This window comes from Papaver somniferum, chromosome 11, assembly GCF_003573695.1.
Source record: "Papaver somniferum cultivar HN1 chromosome 11, ASM357369v1, whole genome shotgun sequence".
Lineage (NCBI taxonomy): Eukaryota > Viridiplantae > Streptophyta > Magnoliopsida > Ranunculales > Papaveraceae > Papaver > Papaver somniferum.
In genome coordinates this window covers 86,944,765-86,962,551 of record NC_039368.1, presented here as the reverse complement: position 1 = coordinate 86,962,551, position 17,787 = coordinate 86,944,765, and positions in this window count along the sequence as shown.

The window sequence follows — 17,787 nt, the reverse complement described above, 5'->3', positions numbered from 1 at the left end:
TTGCTAATATATTTGCAGGCCTATTACATTCTCCCTTAATGAACTTATATGTCTACAAAGGTTGATTTTTTTAATCTGATATCTAAGATTAAAGCTTGGTTTTTCCGAGTGTTGATGGTGGTTTTTCGAATAGGACTAAAATTGTAAAGCCCTGTATTTAATGCGCTGACGCCCTGCAAGGATATAAAGCCATTTAAAAAGTGATGAGTGCAAAAAACCTCTTCACTCATTGAGCAATTCAATATGTATGTGATTCATTCAGAATGGTGCAACAATCTCGAATATTCTATGAATTTTCCTAGTAGCATTATCCATTTAATGCATTGTGCGCCTGGTATTTTTCCGTGCTATGTCCTCAACCGAACTCTCATCATTGATATGACATAACGATTAAGTGTTCACTCTCAGCAGAGTAGCATGCATCTCCCGAAGTGTCAATATTGAGACCTGCATGAAATACCCACACAGGCTACATCATTCTCTAACAAAGAGAATCTCGTATCAACGCACTTTTGATTAAGGATAGCTCGGTTGAACATGTTTAATTTCCCTAAGAGAAATCTAGACTGTTCAGTCTCAGAAACGATCACGGACACACAATTTGGCCGTGCAATTTAACAGGCATATCTTACTCCTAACAGAACTATGGAATCACCACAGTGACCATCGACGGTCCCACTAGTTCCCTAGTCGATCGAGTCCCATTCCCTTAGCCACCAGCGCTTTGAACGCCGACCCTAAATATGGGTGATCGCGTTGTACAAAATAGCTCAAACGAGCTGAGATTGTTAAGAAGAGTCTCAAAACACATCACGGCCGTCCAACTTTGCCAGCCTAGTTGGACGGCTTAGATCTTCCTACAAAAGATTAAAGAAGTATCAACATGATCATTAGCGGCCCCACTTTTCCCTTGAACAATCGACTTGCCGGCGGCAAGCCTATAGGGCGCTAAATCGATCACCCAAACTAGGGAAAACGCGCTTATTTCCAAAACTCTAATCTAGGGTACGGCTATAAGAAATGGTTGCAAATCGATCACGTCCGTCCAACTTGGCCAGCCTAATTGGATGACTTGGATCGTGTTTCTGGTGATCAGAGAAGTACACATAGGATGACCGCCGGCCCGACATTGCCCTTGTTCGATCGACCTACTTGTGGGAGGTCAACGAAGCAGCAAAAAGCTTGATCAAAGTAGCGCAGACGCGCGGCCTCCATGAAACCTTAATTTCTTATTTGCAGCATTATGCTACTGTCGCAATCGATCGTGACCACTCGTTTTCGCCAGCCAAATCGAGTGGTTTAGATATGATTTTAGAAGACCCAGGAAATGTCAACATGCTCACTTGCAAATCTTCTTTACATATGTCCAATCGTCCTACTCGAACCAGCGCACGGTGCTTGGATTCGATTGATTGAAACATGGTGGTCGCGCGGCCACCAAACCCTAAAAATGAGCGACCGCCAGTTGCTGTCTCAAAGACATCTCATCCGTCCATCTTCGCTGACTCGGTGGGACGGCTTAGATTGAGTTTTGAGCGATCTGCGAGGTTTAGCAATGATCACCGGCCACCCCTCTTCTGCAAGGAATAATCAGCCAAGTCATGCCTTGTCCGTGCGGCCCCGAAAGATCGCCCAAAAAACGGCCTCTCGCGCTACTTCAACAGCAGCCATTAACTGCCGCAAATTGTTTCGACCATTCAACTTGGCCAGCCAATTTGAGCGGCCCAGATCTGATTTAGATCGACCGGTAGGATTTCAGAATGGCTACCATCCACCACTAGCCTACATGTAGCGATCGAATAAGCAGTAGCTCATCCCTGGAGCTACCAAACGATCGCCCAAACATGTCCGGACACGATACCTTTTTAAGACGTGCAATCCGCGACTTACTCAATCGAGCTCTAAAACTACGATGCTTCATGCACATCGACTATTTTGAGCTGCTTAAAAGTGATGCTTTATTACATCGAGTACATACGATATTTTATATCGGCTTCATAAACAACTTAGTTGTTTAACCTAATAACGTCAAATGTTATTCTTTGCGGCAAGTCCCACGACTTGACCCACTTACTCGAGACATCAAACGTGTCACAAACTAGGGATGCTCACTGGGGTATTGGTCTGGCGGTTTACAGCGTGCGGCGTGCAACACACCCATTACGAGAAAGTGTTAGGAAAAGACGGACGGTCAGCAGTAATGAGAGTAGTGGGTGAAGGAGTGACTGATTTTCCCTCATAGTGGAAACGTGACGATAACCACCACCTACACAACCTCACTACTCCATTACTCAATCTCCTCCACTTCCTACGAGATCAGAGGTTTGCGCTCAATGACTTGAATTAATAGGCTTTCAGCCTATTTCAACAACAACACAGAAAACCAAGTGTTGTTAACTACGTATCCAGAAAACACCCAGAACTGATAGCTTACATTATGCAAGCTAGTTCAACATTCTAATACAAGTCATAAACAGCCAACACCTTCACAATCTCAACACCTTCTTCGCTTCCCTCCCTAAGATCAACCCCATCTCCTTCACTTTATGACCGAAGCAAGTCTGGAACGGCCATTTCTTGGTTTAGGCCAGAATTGTACAGATTGATTTCTCGAATCTAAAGTACTCCCGTGAAGTGCATTTTTTTAGGGTTTAGATTCGTTTCTCATCGACACACCCAAATTTACCAAAACCAGCAGAAACAGTTTTCACCCTCAAAAAACTGGCAACCACAGTGGGAGATTGATCTCTTAGTTGGAAAATCAGTTTCTCAAGATTCATTCCGGTTTTGTCAATTTCAAAAGGGTAGATCTTAGATTCAATTCAATCATTAGATTCAATTTAGGTTAAACAACCAATTTCAATTCTGGTGTTCCATTCACTAAGAAGCTTCACAAAAATGCTTTTTCAAGCAATGCTACTGGAAATGCCTTGGATAGCTGAGCACCAGTAAATCTCCCAGATGAAAGGACCAGAAATCCGCGTGGAGACACAAGACGCGACTACTACTTAGAAGAACGCAGCGGCTTCTCTCAAGATCCGGATGGAGCAATCACCTTTTCTGCAACACCACAAGTATTGTATGGAGCAAGACAGAAATACCTAAGAAGGTACACACCCAGAAAGACAAAGTGAAGATTCGCGTAGCCTTTGTTTCAGTATGGAGATAGTCGACAACAAATTCAACACCAGTGGAGTCCTGGGAAGACACCTGCAGAGGTCACAAAAGAAAATGTCTATCTTTGTTCCACCACTGCTACCAATTTAAGATCAGGAGTATCTGCTATCACTTTATCAACAAAACGTGTAGATCCAGAATATGGTGTAATTACGAAAATTCGTACATCTATAATAACAAAGGAGGCTTGACACATCTTCAAACCATCGTAAAGGGTTCGCCTATTATGTCAACCCGGGTAGGAGCGAGCCCGGGACATCTTCAGGTCTACCGGAGCCGACACCTCAAGAGAACAGCCTCAAGAAGATAATGATGACCGCATCATCATGTCGAGAAAGAATCCGTAGTTTGGGCGAATCACTCAAGAATGTTTCAGCGAAACAACGAACATCCAAATGATCAAGAGATGACGGACCCGAGGTACTTCCACTGCCGCGTATTCATTCATCGTTGTACCAGTGAATGCAATGGCCTGAAGCATATTCTCCAAAGGAATATTAACTCAGGAGAGTTACCCGCTTTCTCCGAAGATTAACGTGCGCAGTTTCATCGAAGTGATCGAACCAACTACGGGTTTCTCGAGGCGCGCCATAACAACTTGGATTCGAAGTGATCACCCTTGGAGAATTCAAGTCTCCTTCAACCGAGATCTTGTGAACAAGTAAGTTTCGCTAAACAATTTTACATTTTAAAAGCCTGCTAGGGACTTGACGCATGCGTCCCACATCGAGGAAGGAAGTCAATGATGCAGTTGTTCTTAGACACCACATTATATTCCTTTTACATATTTCCCTTTTTATACAACATTTGCAATTTTTTCGAGATACTCAGAATGATCGTATTCAAAACCAGAATGCCGGCTTTCAGCCGATTCAAACATAATTCCTTTCAGAAAGTCATTCATAAAATCAACTCAAAAATAAACCAATTCAAAAGTTCAATCACCTACTAGTTAAAAAACCGAAAAATCAAACTGTGGAATGAATTCCTTACACCACTCAAGACACCTAACAGGGAAATATAAAAGAAAATGCGCAAGTATTCAAGGGAAGACTTTCAGCAACAACTCATTCTTTTTGGAAAGAGCGCCTTCCATTTTGTGGAGAACAGCCTGCTTCAGCTTCAATTCTAAGGATAGCCTCTCGATCTCCTCCTCTTTCCGAGCAATGAAGTCTACGGAACGAACTTCGTTGGTTTAATCTTGCATCTTTTGGATTTTAGAAAACCCTTCATAGAACCAAGAAGCATTGAACACATCTCAGTGGATCTCCCAGTTTGAAACCACCTCCTCAGAAACAGTGCACCCAGTCACGCTGCTCATGACATGAATGGAGGATAAAGCTTCTTCGACACGTCGGACCAACAGGTAATACAACCTTCAACCTTCTGTAAGTGGTTTCACTAAAGCAGCAAGAGAAAAACCACCGAGATACAACATCCTGCGCGTCCAAAATCGCCCACTTCAACTCCAGTATCACATGCACGACTGCCACAATAATAAAACGACATCCAAGATATTCCATATCTGGCTCGACGGCAACAACATCTATGAGGGACGCTTTCAGAATTTCGTTTCCCGTAGAGGAAGTAGTTGCGTCACCAAAGGAGGTTGCGCCTGAGATTTAAGAGGTACACACAGACTCTCCATGTCAAGAGCTTCATCATATTTGGAGAACCTATTAGTTAAGTCATTCGCACCTCAAAGGCACGATCCAAAGATGATAAAGGCAAAGGAGCGTCGCTGGAGACTGCTTAGCACTACCCATATCAAAGATGCTGAATTTGGAGAGACGCAAGCCCGCTGTCATTATGATTCCAAGATGCCCAAAGAAGTAGACGTATTCGAGGGAGCAGAAACGCAACGTAGGCGCAAAGACGTCCTCAGCAACTTATGCTACCCTCATCAACATTGGGTTCAACTCCAACTCTCTCCCAAATTATTTCTTCAGAAACCCAGCGTGACAACATCTATGAAGTTGAAAGCTCAGTAAATACTCGTGGTCAGGGGACTGTCTCCCTCCTTTCCGTTCCATGAGGAAACATCAAGGAAGCTATCGGTTCCATCATCAGCTTCTCCATATAATAACGAGACGATCTCTACCATTATATGAAGACTGCCAAGATCGTGCAAGTATCTATCACGCCTCTCCTTGCCAGTCTCTTCTGATCACAGTTGCTTCCAAGAACCGTTATTGGTCGTTGATTGATACCAGACAGAGCTTCACCATAGCAAAAACCACTATGGACAGAGGTAAATCACGCTTGGGGACTGAGGCTCAGCATGAAATTCCTTCGCCGTCAGTCAAGGAATTCTTCAACACAAGAGAGACGGTCAATCAAAAAGCATATAATTTGCAAGGAAAAATCAAACTGAAGAAGAAGCCGCTTCAACGCTCTCTCTCCAGAATCCGCTTCAATGCACGCTCTCTCAAGAAGAAGCCGCTTCAATGCTCTATCTCCAGAAGCCGCTTCAATGCACGCTCTCTCCTGAAGCTGCTTCAACGCTCTCTCAAGAAGAATCCGCTTCAACGCTCTCTCTTGAAGCTGCTTCGGCACTCTCCCCCGAAGCCGCTTCAACGCTCTCTTCAGAGGCTCAAGACACTCCAACCTTACCAGCAAATGCAATGGAAGTATGTCTTTCAAGAGAAAATAACTCGGGATAATTACACCTGGGGACTGCCAGGATGCCTTCACGTCCCTTAACCGGTTTATTTCTGATATCAACATCATCATTGTTGAAGCTTTACGAGCCGCAGAAAATTCTCAACATGAAGACGTACATGTGCATTAAAGACTCCAAAAGTACAAATCGGAGATGGTTTCACGTATCCATCCACGCCATCGAATATGAAGTGTAACTGGGGACTGCTCATCGCATCCCATTCCATACAATTATCCAAGATTCAGAAGATGGTTCAAAGGATGTCGCTTAGAACGAAGTCCTTGAAAACTTGATAGCAGCACGTCGGCAACAGAATACCTCTCATCTCGTTTACTTCACTCAAAGACTCCGGAAGATTTGCCGATACAAGCATTCCAAGCATTTCACCATCGCAATCAGAAGGGCAACAATAAGCTTATGAGATAAAGGGTCAGAATGAATACAATTCCATCCCAGTCAATGTTCAGGAGTTTAAAGAAGATTTTCGTTGCGACTCAGCAGTCCGGACTCCAAGCAACCTAAGAAAAGTCCTCTCGCAATCGAGCGCAATGGAGTTTAGCAAATTTCGAAATCTATAATTGACGTATGATATGAGGACGATCACTGCAAGCCCTGATACTTCGTTAAGCGTATCTTGCTTAAAGACCTATCCAACCTCTACCCTGGTAACATCTGTCTACCTTGCCTCATAAGTTTCATATTTAACCGTCACCATCCATTGCTTACCCCGCAACAATGTCACGATTACGTGCTAAGCAGGGGACTTAATGTTGATGGTGGTTTTTCGAATAGGGCTAAAATTGTAAAGCCCTGTATTTAATGCGCTGACGCCCTGCAAGGGTATAAAGCCATTTAAGAAGTGATGAGTGCAAAAAAACCTCTTCACTCATTGAGCAATTCAATATGTATGGGATTCATTCAGAATGGTGCAACAATCCTGAATATTCTATGAATTTTCCTAGTAGCATTATCCATTTAATTCATTGTGCGCCTGGTATTTTTTCATGCTATGTTCTCAGCCGAACTATCATCATTGACATGACAAGACGATTAAGTGTTCACTCTCAGCAGAGTAGCATGCATCTCCCGAAGTGTCAATATTGAGACCTGCATGAAATACCCACACATGCTACATCATTCTATAACATAGAGAATCTTGTATCGACGTACTAATGATTAAGGATAGCTCGGTTGAACATGTTTAATTTCCCTAAGGGAAATCTAGACTGTCCATGTCAGTCTCAGAAACGATCACGGTCACACAATTTGGCCGCGCAATTTAACAGGCATATCTTACTCCTAACAGAACTATGGAATCACCAAAGTGACAATCGACAGGCCCACTAGTTCCCTAGTCGATCGAGTCTCATTCCCTTAGCCACCAGCGCTTTGAACGCCGACCCTAAATATGGGTGATCGCGTTGTACAAAATAGCTCAAACGAGCTGAGATTGTTAAGAAGAGTCTCAAAACACATCACGGCCGTCCAACTTTGCCAGCCTAGTTGGAAGGCTTAGATCTTCCTACAAAAGATTAAAGAATTATCAGCATGATCATTGGCGACCCCACTTTCCCCTTGAACAATCGACTTGCCGGCGGCAAGCCTATAGGGCGCAAAATCGTTCACCCAAACTAGGGAAAACGCGCTTATTTCCAAAACCCTAATCTGGGGTACGGCTATAAGAAATGGTCGCAAATCGATCACGTCCGTCCAACTTGGCCAGCCTAATTGGACGGTTTGGATCGCGTTTCGGGTGATCAGAGAAGTACACATAGGATCATCGCCGTCCCGACATTGCCCCTGTTCGATCGACCTACTTGTGGGAGGTCAATGAAGCAGCAAAACGCTCGATTGAAGTAGCGCAGACGCGCGGCCTCCATGAAACCCTAATTTCTTATTTGCAGCATTATGTTACTGTCGCAAATCGATCGTGACCACTCGTTTTCACCAGCCAAATCGAGTGGCTTAGATATGATTTTAGAAGACCCAGGAGATGTCAACATGCTCACTGGAAGCTCTTCTTTACATATGTCCAATCGTCCTACTCGAACCAGCGCACGGTGCTTGGATTCGATTGATTGAAACATGGTGGCTGCGCGGCCACCAAACCCTAAAAATGAGCGACCGCCAGTTGCTGTCTCAAAAACATCTCATCCGTCCATATTCGCTGACTCGGTGGGACGGCTTAGATTGAGTTTTGAGCGATCTGCGAGGTGTAGTAATGATCACCGGCCACCTCTCTTGCGCAAGGAATAATCGGCCAAGTCATGCCTTGTCCGTGCGGTCCCGAAAAATCTCCCAAAAAACGGCCTCTCGCGCTGATTCAACAACAGACATTAACTGCCGCAAATTATTTCGACCATTCAACTTGGCCAGCCAATTTGAACGGTCCAGATCTGATTTAGATCGACTGGTAAGATTTTAGAATGGCTACCATCCACCACTAGCCTACATGGAGCGATCGAATAAGCAGTAGCTCATCCCTGGAGCTACCAAACGATCGCCCAAACATGTGCGGACACGATACCTTTTTAAGACGTGCAATCCGCGACTTACTCAATCGAGCTCTAAAACTACGGTGCTTCATGCACATCGACTATTTTGAGCTGCTTAAAAGCGATGCTTTATTACATCGAATACATACGTTATTTTATATCGGTTTCATAAACAACTTAGTTGTTTAACTTAATAGTGTCACGTGTTATTCTTTGCGGCAAGTCCCACGACTTGACCCACTTACTCGAGACATAAAACGTGTCACAAACTAGGGGATGCTCACTGGGGTATTGATCTGGCGGTTTACAGCGTGCGACGTGCAACGCATCCATTACGAGAAAGTGTTAGGAAAAGACGGACGGTCAACAGTAGTGAGAGTAGTGGGTGAAGGAGTGACTGATTTTCCCTCATAGTAGAAACGTGAGGGTCACCACCACCTACACAACCCCACTAATTCATTACTCAATCTCCTCCATTTCCTACGAGATCAAAGGTTTGCGCTCAATGACTTGTATAAATAGGCTTTCAGCCTATTTCAACAACAACACAGAAAACCAAGTGTTGTTAACTACGTATCTAGAAAACACCCAGAACTGATAGATTACATTATACAAGCCAGTTCAACATTCTGATACAAGTCATAAACAGCCAACACCTTCACAATCTCAACACCTTCTTCGCTTCCCTCCCTAAGATCAACCCCATCTCCTTCACTTTATGACCGAAGCAAGTCTGGAACGGCCATTTCTTGGTTTAGGCCAGAATTGTACAGATTGATTTCTCGAATCTAAAGTACTCCCGTGAAGTGCATTTGTTTAGGGTTTAGATTCGTTTCTCATCCACACACCCAAATTTACTAAAACGAGCAGAAATAGTTTTCAACCTCAAACACTGCAATCTTGCAATCCTTATTAACTGTGTCCACCACTAGCCTTGTATCGAGTTCAAAACAAATGGATTTCATCTCTAGTTCCTCTTCACAAATCAATGCTTGTAGTAAACCTTCGCACTCAGCCTCTTTCGTAGTCAGGTGTCCATTTTGATGCCTACATATTCCATGTATGAATTCTCCTGCAAAATCACGCATGATTAGTCCATGTCCAGTTTGAGTATAACCATCATATTTTTTAAAAGACGCATCATAATTAGATAGAAAAGTAAGGAGATAAATGAGGTATACATCTTGTTTGAATCATTGTATCTATGGTATTGCTTAAAGTTGTATGACCAAAAGTAGCCATACAACTACCAGTTGAAGAGTTTAAATCCTGGACCAGTTTAACAACCACCTTAGGATTTGGTTTTATATTCTCAAAGGTGCACTTGTATCTCGCCTTCCAAATTTCCCAGATAGTATACCAATATTAGTTGATCATCCTAATAATATTGTATTCTTCTCTTCCACTTTGTCCAATATGAGTTCACTAGGTACTAGTAGCTTTATTGGGGAATTTCACATCTTAGTAGGAGCTTTCCGAGGAAATAGCTTAGTATCCATATTAGCAGCACTTGGAATGATTTTAGGCATGGCCTATTCCTTTTGGTTGTATAATCGTGCGGTTTCTGGGAATTTAAAACTCGATTTCCTCCATGAATTCCCGGATCCAAATTACAAGAAGAGATGACTGTTAAGGCTAGACTATGGGTATTGAGGAGGGCTTTCAAATAAAAGTTGTGTCCTGGAGGAAATCCTATATCAGATTATTTCTGGTTCTATATGACACAAGATCTCTTCAAAAAGATTTTTAGCGAGTAGAAACCATAGTAGGCCAGCCTTGAAGCTATTTGTAACTATTTCATCTCGAAAATTAGAACTGTGTCGTAAATATTGAACGACAGGAACGCAGTCCGTTGTAGTTGACCCTGAGTTGTAGTAGCGAATTCGGGAGAAACATGATATGCAAGATTGCCTTCTTGATAGATAAAAACTCTTTATTTGTTCATACATGAAGTTATTTGCCGCTATCAATCAAAATAAGGTACCTAAAACCACTATACTAATGATTAAAGTCAATTCCAAGAAGTAGCAGTGATCCAATCACCGATAAGCCCTTCCAACCCTCATCAACAGCTGAGCTGCCGGCTGGAGCATTTGTTCAGTCCTTTGTAACGTCATCTTTATGTTCCACTGAAGTGATATAAAAGAAAGTAAGGCTCATTAGACAGTGAATTAATGAATGCCTTACTGGCAATAATACAAGGATTCCAACCCACTTAGAAATTCAAGTCTTGTTTGCATACGTTTACTGTACGGGGAGTAGAAATGCATTATAAACCCTGGAATAGATATATAGAGCAACTTGTAGAGATTGTAAAGATTAACTCTTGAGTCAAGTCTTCTTTCTTTGAGCTCTAGATTCCATTTCTTGAATCGTAATATTGAGTACGTATAGATGGGGTTTCACACTCCAAGTCTTCACTTCCACGAACTCTGCAGTCAATTCCTCCATTTTGGAATGAACTATATCCATTCATCTGATTCAAAATATTTTTTAGAGATCGAGACTTTCCTTGGAAATTCTTTGCGCACTTTACCAACCTAGAGCAAGGTCTCGCTTTGCTTCCACTCATTCTTATCAATATACTCTGCCAACTCTAGTTCGATCTTTTATTAGCAAAAGTTCGACTTCCACTACTAGGAATCAATCAGTATCTGCAGAACCACAAGTCATGAAGTTATAACTAAAATGGATTGAAGATATGGCATAGACATTTTTTATGCTAAAATATATAGAAGCTTTTGTGGGGTGGGATATGTCAAGCTTATCAGTAACGATGAAAACCGCCCCTGAAGCTCCCTAACGAATAACAATAAAATCTTTATAACAAAGCAAATTGATAGAGTTAAAATAAGTAAGAAAAAAATAGTTTGTATTGATCTTCACCTCCCAGAGAGGTCTAAGACAGTGAGACCCCTTCTCTTCTTATCTCGTTGTTATGTGCATTGAATATTTTTCTATAGCTACGCTTAAAGCTGAACAATATAATCTCATTCTTGGCATTAAGGCCAACAAACATTAATTCCCTCATAATTCTCACTTTTTTTTTTTTTTGCAGATGATTGATTGATTTTCTTTAAAGCAAATGCTACTGAAGCTAGACATCTTGTTAGAGTCATTGATGAATTAGCAAATTCTCAGGTCCGTCAGTTAATTTTCAAACATATAGTTTTGGCTTTTGTCTCTGGAGTTAGTAATCAGGTAAGAAAGACATTCCCAACAAGTTAAACATCAAGAAGCTAAATGAGAATATGTCCAGGTATCCCTTTGCTCCTTCAAAGGCGTAAAATCTAATTGGAAGTCCAAGTTCCTCAACCAATCTGATAAAACAATATTAGATCAATCTGCTCTTGGTAGTGTTTCTACTCACCATATGGTTGTATTTCTCATTCCAAAGAAGCTGACTGATAAAATGAATTCCACCCAGATGGGGTTCTGGTGGAATAAGAAAAAGGGTAACAAGGGCATTTATCTGACAGAATGAGAGAAAGTAGCTCCAAAAAACAATAACAGTTGGTATGAAGATCTAATAGACAACCAATTGAATAAAATCTTTGAGGTAAGATGCTTTACAGGTTCAAATCCTAAGAGGTAAATATTTTCATAACGCCTATTACTGATTGTTTGTCCGCCATTGGCTCTTGGATTTGAAAATGGGTTTGTACAAGGTTGTTGCTAGTATGTAATGGGGAGAGTATCCATGTCTGAAAGATGGATTCCATCTATCCTGATGAAGGGAGAACTATGGAAAATAAATATATTATCTTGTTAGAGTCATTGATGAATTTAACAAATTCTTAGGCCAGTCAGTTGATTTTTAAACATCTGGTTTTGGCTTTTAACTATGGAGTTAGTAATCAGGCTAATAAAGACATTTCCAACAACTTAAACATCAAGAAGCTAAATGATAATATGTCTAGGTGTACCTTTGCTCCTCCAAAGGCGTAAAATCCAATTTGTTATCTCTGTCGGGGACAAGTACAGTGAAAAACTAGACAATTGGAAGGCTAAACTCCTCAACCAGTATTAGATCAATCTGGTCTTGGTAGTCTATTTATTCACCATATGGTTGAATTTCTCATTCCAAAGAAGCTGACTAATAAAATGAATTTCACACAGATGAGGCTCTAGTGGAATAAGAAAAAGGGTAATCATGTAGTTTTGTAGTGGTAAGTAAAGTGTTCGTTTCTCGGACTTGTTGAGATTCGATTTTAGACTTAATATAATATGTACAAGGAAAGCTGTCACAGTATCGAGAGGTACTGAGATTCAGGATTCCACCAAATTCCATTCATGTGACTCAATTAATAACTCCAATCAATTATAGCTCAAATATTAAAAATATGGACTCTTATTCTTTGCCAAAAATATATTTTTAAAACTTTAGATGTAAATCACAAGCATGGTGTATCAAAATCTCTTACGCCTAAGCATATACCATCAAACGAAATCACAACTAATTAGTGAAAATCATGAATCAATTAAAATAAGTGCAAAAAGTCATAAAGAATTATTAAAATTACCACATGCGTGAAATAGGGTTTCCTCCGTCATCCCAGTATTGGGGTTTAGATCCTCATATTAATCATGATCTCAAAATACATGTATAAAACTCAAAAGTTGATTAAAAGGGAGTAAAACAATTGAACAGAAAAATCGCAACAGAAATAACTGTTGCAAAGGCGTTGTTCACTGTTACAAGAAGAACGATATATATGAAGTGTTGTTGAGACTGCAGCTGCGACCCCCACAACTTTGTCGTAAACACTGTTGAAGAACGACTGTCTTCGGACGTCCGTTCTTCGTGTTCTTCAGCAGCAGCAGAAACAGAGTTTGATCGAACTCTGATTTCTTCTTCTCTGGCCCTCCTCAGGTTCCCAAACTCTCGACTCCCCTTCTATATGACCCGACCAATCTATTTATATCAAAAAGGCCGATTAAATCTCTCCAAAATCTTCTCGAAATCTCTTCTTTTCTTGGCAGTTACGACAATAATCTTTTCTCTAAATTGTTCCACGCGTTTCTGAGCTTTCCCGATTGTCTCAAACTCTTCCTTAGATAGATATGTATCTTTGGAAAGATTTTTAGGTCTTTAGTCTCTCTAGAACTTCTAAAAATAATCTCAATAGGGTCTGTGTAAAAACACTTTCCCTGTTTAGCTCCAACTCGGTTTCTAGCCTAATTCGATACAAACAAACGACTATACCATGCTTGTTTAGTTGAATCACGTCCAGCCCAATCAATTCTGGTGATTGAATCTCACTAAAACACCTTCGAAATCAATCCCCAACTCCGCCAGTTGCATGCACAAAATTTCCTGCCAATTTTCAGTTTTTGAACGTGAAGGTGACCTCCCCCTATCCTGTGCTGGTCTCCCTTTAGCAGACGCCTGGAAATGGGTCACCCCTTAGTAATTAGGTTACCCCTTATCCAAAGTGAGATTCCGTATAGTAATTTCCTCCCACGAGCGCAAAAACCACTTTTTTTAGCCAATTTCGCCGCAAAAGCTTATTTCTCCAAAAATACCTACAGGGACATAAAAAGCCATAATAAATATAAAATTGAGCACTAATAATATATACAATTGAGATTATATAAGACACAAAAATGTGCCTATAAAATACCCCCAAACTTATTATTTGCTAGTCCTCGAGCAAATCAAATAGAAAATAAAATCCTAACTCACTGTCGCAGGCATCGTCGATTGCATTTAGCGTATGCAATAAGCCTTTAAACCCCTAGGTGTCCCTAGTGGCCGAGTTATAATCTCGGGAGGGCTTACAAGAGATATACCCACAAAACCTTTACTCCATACCCTAGCTATCTACGCAGAACCTTGGAAGGCACTAAAGAATCTCCTTGGTTGGCATACTTATTGACTATAAGAAGAAGTACCCTGATGCGAAATTCCAATTGTTTTACACGAGTGTGTACTCAAGCATACTAAAATTCATATATAAGTGACAGAGCTATACTCAGATAGTCGCACAATGGATATCAATATCCGGAGTCAAAACTAATCACATGGATAGATCAAGAAGATGGATATAGAGAAAAACATAGATGGTTTTGATGTTTACTAAGTGAACGGCGTTTCCCATATCTGTCTGAAGGCCTCCACCAAAATGAACCTATCCTAATGGATTGAGATACTAGTCTAACTAATATCAACACACTGGCATATACAAGGGAACCAGTGGTCGATAACCTAACTCTAGGTCAACACAACTGGCATATACAAGGGTACCAGTGGTCGACTTTATTGAATTTATTCCTTTTGGTCAAATGGTGTGGTCTCAATTTTTTTTTTTCAGCTTTTTTTTTTCCATGGTATCTCAATCACTCTAATTCACCCTAGCATTGGTAACAACTTGAATCATGAGCCCCACCAAATCATTTAGAAACATATTTAAAAAGAAAAATAAAAACATAATTGAAAAGGACTCAACGATATATGGCGAAACTACCATGTTATTTCTAACACCTGAGCTCTGTGCTTTTATGAATAGACTCTTCTAGATGTTGCCATCTAATCAGATTGGTTCCTCAACTCCTACGATCAAAATGCTTCCATCCACTTAGATTAGTTAGTGCAATCCTAAATAGGCATAAATTTCTAAGCTCTGGAGTTTATTTATTGCAACTAAAAAGTTTCTCCCATACCCCCAAACTTAAATCTAACATTGTCCTCAATGTTCTAAAGATAAAATTAAAAGCATGAACAAGGAGAAACTGTTACCATTTGAAGCAAAAGAGATAAGGAAAGATATTACCATGTTGCATGAGATTGGGTTACCTCCCAAGAAGTGCTAAGTTTAACGTCTTCAGCCAGACATAAGAAAGGATTAATCACCTCGTATCATAAAGTAATAGCCGAAATATCCGTGGGTCATCAAAACCAAATAGAGCTATCACAAGTAAAAGGAATCTGCAACATGCCAAGAAAATTAACAAATAAAGCGCACCCTTGTCTAGTTTCCTGTTTAAGACAACTACATCTAGATGTGGTTCAGCTTCAGGCTCTATGAAAGGGTCTAGATAAAATATTTTCATGCACTGGAATTCCTCAAAGCTAAGGTCCGGTTCAGGTATTAGAGTCTGTAAAAACTCAAGTAAAAACTTAGAAGGACATAATAATATTCTGAATAATTGTGGATCCTTAAAGTCAATACGTTTTGACTCACACATCTGACCACAATAAGAGTGGTGGTCTTCAGTTAAATCAGAAGCAATTGGTATAGTGGACTCCTTGGAACATCCTTGAATGGAGAGTTTACTCAAAGGAAGTTCAATTTCCAAAGCATCCTGATGTAGTTTTGAAAGTGATAAGTAGAAGTTCGTTCAAAGACTTGTAAAGATTTGATTTCAGACTTAATTTTGGTGTCACTTAATGTTACGAGAGACTGGGACTCAGGATTCCACCAATAAATCCATTCATGCGATTCATATAGTTATTCTAGACAATTATAGCTCAAATAGAATATTGACTCTGTTTCTTTGCCAAGGTAGATTTTTGAAAAGCAACGACTGTAAATCTAAAGCATGGGATATCAAAAGACTTAGCCTAAGTATAACCCATCAATTGAAATCACAACCGTTCAATAAAAACCATAAAACAATTAATAATCCATGCAAAAAGTCATGAAAGAATTAAATATAATTACCATACGCATGAAATATGGCTTCCTCCGTCATCCCAGTGTTGGGGTTTATCTCCTCATATTATTCACATGCTCAAAATAGTTGTTCATAGCTCAAATAGGTGAAAAACAAGAGAAAATTAATAAAGCAGACAGTTTGCAACGCTGCAACGGTGTTACAAACAGCTGTTACAACGGGTTGAACTGTTACAGAGAAAAGATGACAAGCTTATGATATATGTTATCTATTATTGTTGAACAACGATACTTCTATTATGTTGTTTGAAAAAGACTGCCTCTGCGACTGTCCTCTTCTTTCCAATGTTCTTCAGCTTCGTCTTCTTCCTCCTGCTTCAGCATCAGCAGAGAGCTTCTCTGCAAGTCTTCTTTCTTGGATTCTCTGGCCTCTGACCAGACCCCTAACTCCCGATTCCCCCGTTGTGACTACAAACAACCCTTTTTATACGTAACAGGGCTATAAAATCTCGCGAAATCTCTTCTTTTCATTCTCTTCCAAGTCAAGACAATATTTCCTTTTCTTTTCTCCTACGCGTCTGCTGTGGTATCTAAACTTTCCAGATTTGGTATAGAAGAGTATATCTTCTCCCAAGTACACATAAACTCCAAAAATAGAACCAAAGAGATCCCGAGATATCCTCACTGCCTTGTCGAGAATCAGTGATTATCATCTTCTTCTTTTTTCGCATCCATGCCCACTGAATATCCTGTCTAACGATAAAAGGCTGATTTAGGTCCAGGCTAACAAGCCAATCCGTTTAAAACTCCTCCAAGGCTCCAAAGTCTCACGGACTCAACAACAGAAACCCGAGTTTCTTATCCTCCCCTGTTTCGTCGAGATTCTGTAGAAATCTTCTCTTTTTTCGAACCCAATCCAATTACCAATCCTGTTTGGATTAAACAGGCCCAAACCAATCCTTTCCAGCGAGAAAAATCCGACAACAACTCATCAACTCGATCCAGAAAATTCATGCAGTATGCAGACGCGACACAGACGAGTATAAAATCTTCCCGCCAAATTCGATTTGAGTTGGTGAAGAAAGGGTGTCCCCTTATCCAGCGCTGGACTCCATTTAGCCACTGGGTGCAAATAACACATCAAATAACAGTGGAGTGCCCATTAACAGTTGTGTGCCCCTTATCCAAATTAGGGTGCCTTTAGTGATTTTCTCCCACAAGTGCAAATACCACTCTTCGAGCCAATTTCACTACAAATGCTTATTCCTTCAAAAAAAAATACAAAGGCATAAAAAACCATAATAAATACAAAATTGAGCATTAAAAATACATAGAATTGAGATCATATCAGACACGAAAATGTGTCTATCAAATACCCCCAAACTTATTATTTTCTCGTCCTCGAGTAAATCAAAAATAAAATCCTAACTCACTGTCGTAGGCATCGTCGATTGCATTTAGCGTATGCAATAAGCCTTTAAACCCCTAGGTGGCCCTAGTGGCGGAGTGTTGTCTCCGGAGGGATTACCAGAGATATACCCACAAAACCTTTACTCCAGACCCTAGATATCTACGCAGAACCTTGGAAGGCACTAAAGAATCTCCTTGGTTGGCATACTTATTGACTACAGGAGGAAGTACCCTGATGCGAAATTCCAATTGTTGTACACGAGTTTGCACTCAAGCATACTAAAATTCATATATAAGTGACAGAGCTCTACTCAGATAGTCGCACTATGGACATCAATATCCAGAGTCAATACTAGTCACATGGATAAATCAAGAAGATGGATATAAAGAAAAACATAGATGGTTTTGATGTTTACTAGGTGAATGG